The sequence below is a fragment of the Trachurus japonicus genome, chromosome 16, assembly GCF_045865225.1.
Source record: "Trachurus japonicus isolate A0001 chromosome 16, Traja_1.0".
In the NCBI taxonomy this organism is placed as follows: domain Eukaryota; kingdom Metazoa; phylum Chordata; class Actinopteri; order Carangiformes; family Carangidae; genus Trachurus; species Trachurus japonicus.
The window spans coordinates 11,188,274-11,197,460 of NC_140922.1; positions in this window are offsets into that span (position 1 = coordinate 11,188,274).

Here is a 9,187-nt window from a genome sequence, read left to right on the forward strand (position 1 = left end):
GCTGTGATAAAAGTCAAACGTGTGATGTAAAGAAAATGTTTGAACCGGTGAATGATGAATGATGCCCTGATGCTGAGATTCAGGTAGGCTAAGTAAAACACTTTACTCACAAGTTTAATGTCAATAGGCCTACAGGAGGATAACTTTCTGTCTTTTTCTGTGTAAAACAGTTATCAGTCCTGTCCTGTCAACATATTAATTGTGAACATATAGAGGCCTATTATGATATTTCATTATCATAATTGATAAAGGAATAAATGCTATGATGTACAACACAAGAAGCATTAGACTATTCGACATCATTGTGATAAATGGAGAATGAGTTTCCCTGGCTTCATCTGTGATGCTTAGCTACTGTCTATTCTTGTAAAGCTCTTGGGCGCCACTCTCAGGCCTCATGTGTTACTCCTCCACAAAGACACAGTATAGCCCTACAAAAGGGAGTGATTATGGTCAGTTGCTTAAGTGATGCTATTTTTGCTGGACCATAATTTTAAATTCACTTAGACAGTAAAACTATAAATTTTAGAGGGGCACTAAAAACATCCAGTCATCAGCTTGATGTCACAACATGACATGGGCTAATAAAGTCATAATAGGGGAGACCGGGGACAGTTGCAACACTTTTTGCATTTGGCTCTCTTACTCAGAGACGGTTTGGATTAGACAAACCAAATTTTTATACAATAAACTTACATTTGTCTGTTAATAGCCAATACAATTAAAAGATGATTACAGAATCCACATTCTTCACAATTTGCATTTGAGTGTAAGGAGTCAGATGTTGCAACTGAGCCCGGCCCGGGCCCGGGGACAGTTGCAACATGTTACAAATACAATATATTTCATGTCTAGTAAAATGATTATTATCAAAAATGTAAGTTCTATAGTGTTATTTATTCATCAGCTTTGATCAGATGGCAATTAGGCTACAGTATAGATTTGTCTAGATTAGGAGGCCTTACTGTATGTGCAGATGTCAAATATTCAAATTGAAAAAAAAGACTTTCAGTGACATAAGATGAATGGAACAATTTGTGAGGGAATAACTTTTATATTGCCATTGTCATTTATTCTCTCATTATTTTAATATTAGCAATACAACAGTAAAAAAAAAAAAAAATTAATGTCAAAATACTGTTTTATGGTCTGTTTTTATATTCATATATTGCACGGGGACAGTTGCAACGTCTCGTCCGGTCAGCCATGATTAAACCCCATTAAATTATCATGCAAAGCATGTAGCCAATGGCAAATTAAGCCCAGAATTACCTACATTCTCCATGCTAAACCCTAGCTATAAATAAACCAGAAACGTTTTGGCTGTTTTCATGTTGACAAGACGAATACAACCGTGTCACCATTACGAACTACGGTAAATTGCTGTCGCAGATTAACTTCTATCCACCGGTGGCAGTAGCTACACACATCAGCACAAGAGCACATTACCTTATTCAGAACGAGGAAGAAAGTGTACGCCATCTTGGATTTAACGCAGGGAGTGCAAAAACCACAGGTGTAGCCTAAACAAATATCTTTCCTTCAGTCGAAGTTTAACCCACCTCATGTCGACTTTCCCTCACCCGTTGAGTCACCAAGAATACAGACTTACTTTCGGCGAACCACAACAAGTTGCAAATTATTTCAAACAAATTAATACCTGAACTGACAGAAATGCCTAGCTTCGCTGAGATCCACCATCGGATGTTGGCTAGCAGGGTCGACAGTGACATGGCTAGCACCAGGTGAGTGACAGGTGGACAAGGTTGAACATTTTATGATATTTTATTTATGATGTGATAGGCCCACCAAACGAGGGCAAATTATTATTTGAGTTAAGTAGCCTATATTGGACTTACATTTCTCCGGCCACTGGAATAGAGACTTGTTGGTGCCGCTCGTGCTGTATCTTGTCTCTGCTGGATGAACGGATAGGCTACTGTTTGTTTCTTCTGATCCCTAGTGGCCATAAGATATTAAAGCAGCTATAGCTACTAACTGTTCCTTCAAACTTTGATCAGACGCATTGATTTTCCCGGTTAAGGAAATACAGATAGTCGCAGGCTTTTTCCCATACTTCACTGCTCCCACCGAAAAATAATGCCTATAATAACTTGGCAGGATGTGCGCTCAGGGGTTCCAGGGTGCCATTCCGAAGGGCCGCCACTCCGAACGTTTACTTTAATTTGTCGGAATGCCGACCCTTAATTATTTATGGGAAAAGGGTGCCATTACGAACCTGAAAGAAAGGGTGCCATTCCGAACCTGAAAAAATCTTGAATGGTTTACGGCACGTAGTGGTCAGAGCATCTGCACTTGACGTGGTGGATCAGGGTTCGACTCCCGGGGGAGATACATATTAATTGAGATTTTATTGGCCTCTACCTAACCTTTTTACTAAACTTAACCAACTCCTTTCTACATTGCCTAAACCTAACCAAAGCACAGAGCAAGGACATTTATTTTCAGCAGGAGTGCCGCGGCTGCATCAGACCATGGATGTAATGCATCAGACTCGCACCTGGGTGAAACTTTGGAGGGGGAGGGGGAGGGGGAGGGGCCGGTCGGGCGCTGTCCCCGTGGCGCGTCGTGTCAAGCCGGGCAGGAAGTCAAACCACGAGAGAATCCGGTCAATTTTCAAAATAAAACACATTCGGAACGGCGGCCCCTCGGGAAGTTCGAAATGACGGACCTTCGGGAATTTTCGGACTGGCAGACCGTCGGAATGGCGGTCCTTCGGAATGGCGGTCGCCCCCCGCGCTGAGGTACAAAGTAGGTAGCCTATAGCTATATGAATATACAGTAGGCCACCAGTGGCGGCCTTAGACATCTGGGGGCCCGTTTCAATATTTCATATGAGGCCCTACCCTGTTAAACATAAAATTATTTGCCAGCTAGTGCCCATGTGTCGCTGATGCTTTAAACCCTGAAAGGACGCAGTAAACGCACTATCCATGCATCCCAGCTACGCACAACACATTAAGTGTTAAAATCACTATCAGGGCAAGAAACCAGGACTTAGCAGGAAAAACGAGGACTGAAGTTGGTTTTCATCAAAAAGCAAAATCATTATGTACATTTTCAGACAAACTACAGGCTTCAACAATATTCTGAATTTAAATTGGCAACAAAAGTAATGAGAGCAAAGTGCTCCGTGTTATTTCAGCACCACGGACAAGGAAAGGACGAGACATGCGGACAGACAGACGTCTACAGGTGCTGCGGTGCTGGAGCAGCCACAGACAGCTGTCTCCTTCATTATTAAAATCTGTAAATAAGCTGCCAATAATATCACATTTTAGTTGTGCTCTCGCTGTGCTCATAGTGTACTCATAGATCGCCTGTTTGGAGGCATTTTAACCCGAGGAAAAAAAGGAAAGAGGAGGAAAGTGATTGACAGACGTCAATCATCAGGTTACGCAACTGGGCGCACGTCAGGAGGAAAGCAGGAAAAACAAACACTAAGAGAAAAGGAATAATACTAGGAGAAGGAAAACGAGGGTCTATTGATAGTTTGCGGGCCGTTTTCAAAGGTAAGCTACGTTGTTATTGATATTTCCTGCCGTATTATTAATTAGGAGCGATTAGTAGGCTACAGTCGCGGTGTGGCATGACACGCGCATCAGTGGTTGTAGAGCGGATCAGGGGTCGAGTGTGTGACCGCACGGTGGACAGAGCTGTTTGTGTGTGTGGTGGATGTAGGCCTGTGTGTGTGTGTGTGTGTGTGTGTATGTTAAGGTGAAACCTATGAATTATTGTACTGTCTTTTACTTGGTGGCTGGCAGCTGGGGGCCCCCCTGGTGGCTGGGGCCCGTTTCAATTGAAACGGTTGAAACATAGGTAAGGCCGCCTATGTAGGCCACTGTAGCTGACCTTGAATGAGGATTTATGAGTAGGCCTATGCCATTGGTGATTCTGTGATGAAATGCCTTGGTTTATATGGCAAAACAAAGTTGTGATGTAGGTCTAGTTTACTCAGTGGGCTGTTAGTGCCACCTCTGGCATAACCCACCATTACAGTTAGTTGATATGATCTGTAAGTGGGATCAACCTTGACACAAAGGCACAAAAGTGTCTCCTAGATAAATCATGACAAAGGTGTAGTCCACCTTACTGCAGGGCTCATATGTCCTCAAATTTGTTACTGAACAAATGGGCAAAATGCAGATCCCCAAAGGCCCCAAAAGCCACACGTTTACCCCTTATTTTGCTACATGATCCTTTCTGATACAGATATGAATTCCTTGTCATTTGTAGCCTACAAGTCAAGAATTACAATAATGTGAAGGTTAGGGCCCCTTAATCCTGTTCAAATTGTGCTTCTATGTTGACAGGGGAATCAACATCCTGAATACAGGAATGTGGGAATGGATCTGTATAGGGAAACGATCAAAAGGAATGGCCTTCTGGAAAATTACGGTATAGGCTATGTTGTTTCTTAAAATGTTTCATAGAAAAAAGTGGTGTTATCACTTAAGGCAAATGATTTAGACCTGTATTGAAAATGAAGATACACAAAATTAAAATACAGAAAACAATGTTTTATGGCACTGTCAAATATTCAACCTGTGTAGCCTACACTGTGGCAGACTAGGTCTAGAAATGTTGTGTATTGTCACTGGTTTATTGATAACTTTTACTGTAGTCTGCATATTTTGTCTCAGTGTTTCATGTAATTGTTTATGTTGTGTTAGTGAAAGATGGTTTTATAGCCTATGTTATGCCTGCAGTTTTTATGGTTGACTGCTGGTAAAGTAATTTTAAGTGTCACCACTTGGGGCCGCCCTGTTTCAAGTAATGTATTGGCCAAGCCTGCCTGAGCAGCATCAGTATTGAATATTGTATCAGCTTCTTTTACCGCTGATTGCTAAGATCATCCAAGACCAATTTGTGACTAATATGATCAACTTATGTCAGATCCATATTATGCTGAATTCCTCCTTTCACATTAGTCGTTACGTTGCCGAAAGTCTTTTTCTGTCTCTTGTAAATCGTCTTTCCCACTTGAGGCTCATCATGTGGTGATGGATTTCAGCCAGGCTTGGGACAGAGAGGGCAATGAGTTTAGAGAGTACAGTTGTAAGTGGCCATCACATCTTGAAATGGGAAGAACTTCATTAGCTTTAATTTATGAATCCAGTGGGGGGGGGATGATGATCACAGGATAATTGACCTCGGTCTCTCCATCATTGCTCTACAGTAACTGCCTGATTGACATTGGTCTACATCAGTGTCCTTGCTTGTGTTGCCTTCATCCTCTTCTTTCTCTGCCTCTCTCTGATGTATCTGCCTTCCCTTCTCTTGGATATTTCAGTTCATCGTAACCCCAGAAAATCTATGAACAGCATTTGATAACAATCTACCATGATTTGAGGAATATAGTTCACAAAGAGGTAGAATCTTTAAATATTTGCTGATCCTCATTGTCATTTTCTGACAGGAGGCAACTCAACTAGGAGCATATGCTGAATGGCATCTGTAAAGTCAGATATGCAAGCTCACATGCAACCAAACCTCGGTGTACACAACCACAGATTGCTTCACTGAGGTGGAACCCCTGTCAAAGCCAAAACAGTCTGTTTGACACTGGGGGGAGCTTTGTGGCATATCTATTAGTAAGTTACACTGCTGTAACAACACACCAGTTCAATGCAGACTAGATAAACTTGATTAAAAAGTGTGCATTCATTTGTTTTTTATACAATACCTGTGATACATGTAACTGCTCCCGATTGTGCAGTTGTTTTAGTGTGCACAATCATTTAGAAAATGTTGTACAACTCCATTCAAGCTGGATGAAACCGCAGCAGGGAATTGATGGTGAAAGCCAATGCTCAGTGTGCCCACCTTTTCCTTTCAAGGGAAGTGCACATTTCAAGATGAGCAGCAAGGAATGTCCACTGGGCGTACTACATTAGTTGGCATGTCTGTGGGATATTTTGCCTGCTGGATGATCAGTATATCATCGTCAGACACAGAGCTCGGCTGCGTAGATGGATAGATGGAGGGCAGTGGGAGACCATAGCACCAGCGTGTTACATATTATCAGTGCAGTACAGTGGTTGTGATTTGTGGGTAAGATAGACGGTAGTGACAATGTGGTGTTAGTAGACGAGCCTGTTTTCTGTCTGTCATCAGGTGATCCTGAGCCGTCACTCCTATCGGGTTTGGCAGGAGCCGTGCCAACATTTAACACTCCTCTGTTGCACATACAGAAATTTGTGGGTAGCAGCTTAAGGGGGTTTTCAGGCAGACATATGTTTTCAGTGTGTGTGCATGTGTGTGTGTGTGTGTGAGAAAGAGTTTGCACTTTTTTTTTTTTTTCAGTTTTACAAGGTGTGCTTCCTCCACCCTGTTTCTCAAATCTCAGTCCTCTGCAACCAATCAAACGACACCACAACACATCTCAGCCAGTGCTCCACTCTGTCCAGCTATGACATGCTGGTCTCCGGTATGCTTTGGCTTGGCTGCCGTCTGGAGCTGGTCAAAAGAGGAAAGAGAAGGAAAGAGGAAAAGTGAGAGTAACTCCTGCTTTTCCTTTTCCCTTTTAAGTTTTCTAAATCTTTTACCTCTTTAGACCTTGTCTTTGATCCCTAGAGCCTCTCAGGAATCACTCGGGGCTTAATAGGTTAGCTTGTTCTGAGTAAAGAATCAGTTGATCCATCCACTCCACAGTTGCTGTGGAGGATATATTTATACTAACAAAACAAGTCCTGTGTGAAATGGGAACAGGCATGCGTGTGTGTGTGTGTGCACCTGAGTGTGTGTTCCCTTGTGCATTGGTGTGTGTGTATCTTTACAATGAGCTGGTACTATAAAAAAAAAAAAAAAAAAAAGAAGCTATGAGTCATGGAGTTATGACAGTTGATCACCCTGTAATGCCTGATGATCCTCCCAGGCGCCTCCCTTCCTACTTTCTCCTTCTCTCATATTGTATACATGTTATAAAGGCAACAGTGTATAAAGCAGTCATATGTTAGACCCTGACCTTCTGATGCTTTTTTTGGCCAATTTGGATTAAACCCCTCCAACCAGGTCACAAAATGTTGCGGTTGCTGCTTTATAGCTTTTAAATGCTGGGCTGTTCAGCATTCAAGTACAGGTGCAGTGATTCAACCATCCAGCTTTATTTAACACATGTAGCCTAGTGTAAATGAACAAAAGGCAGGTTGTAACAAAAAGATGACAGCTACAGATAGCTCACACAGTTGTCTCTTTGTTAGGTATACCTTTGTAACCTAATACACCATTCTACCATTCCTTCATCATGTAATCCATGTAATGCAACACCACCTTTGGCTGAGACCTTAATAATAGTATTCTAATCTCTACACATTTCTGAACATTATACTTGTATAGATAGATGTTATGACAGAGCTGCTGTTTTGAATATTACAGGTGTAATGAGTAAAGTGCCCACTGGGTGTATAACAGAACTGACAGCTTGAAATATGGCAGGAAAAATACAAGAACAATGTGTGGAATGTGCGTATATTTCCCGCCATTATAAAAAATATGTATTGTAGAAAAGTGCACTATACGTTATCCTTTTTGGCTCCAGCTTTTTCGGACATTACTATATGTGTTTTCATTATCATTTATTAATCTTTGCATGAAAAGGACTTTGTTCCTGTATCTTTACATTTTTGGGAGCTTCCACTAGTTTGTGGACCTCGTCTATACTTTATCTCCAAACTGTGTCTTCCATCTTCCTTAACTCCCTCTGTTTACCCAGAGGTCAGCGTTTGAGTCTGTAATCAGATTTGTTATTACATTCTTTATCTCTACAAAGACTTCATTCAGCCTACCTCTGCTATACTGTAAGACCATTGTCCCACTGATAGTGGAGCAGGAGGAGGAGGAGGATGCTCGCGCCAGTGATGTGGGGATTCTCCCCACTGAGCTGATATTAGATGAGCAAAATACATGACTTTACTTTAGATTGTGTGTAATCATATTCTATAAAATTAGATGAAGATGTTAGTGGGAAACTTTCGCCCTTACCTCACCCCTTCTTGACTTTCTGACTCAACCTCTCCATGTCTGTCCCTTGCACTCCTCTCTGGTTTTATTTCCCCTAATGGAAGGATTCTCTGCCCACCCATTACTGTAAAGAGAAGAGCTTTTGAAGGTTGTTGCTTTTAATGTCCTGCGTGGCTCAAATGGGCCAAGGTGCCAAAACAAGCCTTAACTGCATGCCTTCCCCGCTCTCTCATGTCTTTCCTGTGTCTTACTAGCTCTGCATCTTTACAGAGAAAACGGGGGAATTTTAAAAAATCATGTGTGTGAGCATGTGACTCTGTATGAAATTGTTGGTTTATGTTCATGTCCAGAGGGCCAGTGTGGTTTCAGTTACTTCTTTTCCTCTATTTTTTCCTGTAAACACTCAAACTGTAACCATGTAAGAGTGGCTGTGTGTGTGTGTGGGATATGCCCTCATGTATACTATCCTTGACCAATGTTTTACAAGAGGCCTCCAAGGTTCCTGGGTGGTCTAATTGTGTTTGCCACAGGAGATTGGTGCACTTTTACCACTGTGAAGTGTGTATGACTGCTGCGTGCATCAGTTGGAGCAGGCTTGCAGGTGTGTGTGAGTGTAAATCATCATCCTGAGCAGAGACAGTACAGTATGTGAGGGTGTTTTAATGACGTTCACCTGTCATCACACTGTCACATGCATGTTCTTTCTATCTAGTGTGTGTGCGTGCAACAGTTGACTATGAGGAAGAAATGGGGGCTTGTGCCTCTTTTTACTCATCATGCTTTCCCGCGTTGCCACCTGCAGGGCATTTTCGTTCCAAGGCCTCCCACTTCTTTACTATCTAGCCCAGAATGTACTTGACCCACATGGCAATAATTGCTTCAACCAGGTCACAAATCACCCGCCTTTCCTTTTGTGACAAATGCTCAAGAATGCAGTCGACTCGAGTACACTCCTCTCCTACCTGCACATAAGTCTTCAAGCTGCTCCTGACTCAGCCGTGTCCCCGGGGCACCTAAACTAACCTGCTGTCACACAAATGTTGGGTTTCTCAGATATCTGCTGATTGCCTTCAGTTATCTTGTTCGATATGTCAAAGGATATCGAATTTCAGCTTAGTCCTGGTGGATCATGTGTATTTATTCATTTGTCATACAGGTGTTTTTTATTTTGTTGGTATGCGCGCGTGTGTGTTTACACTTACAG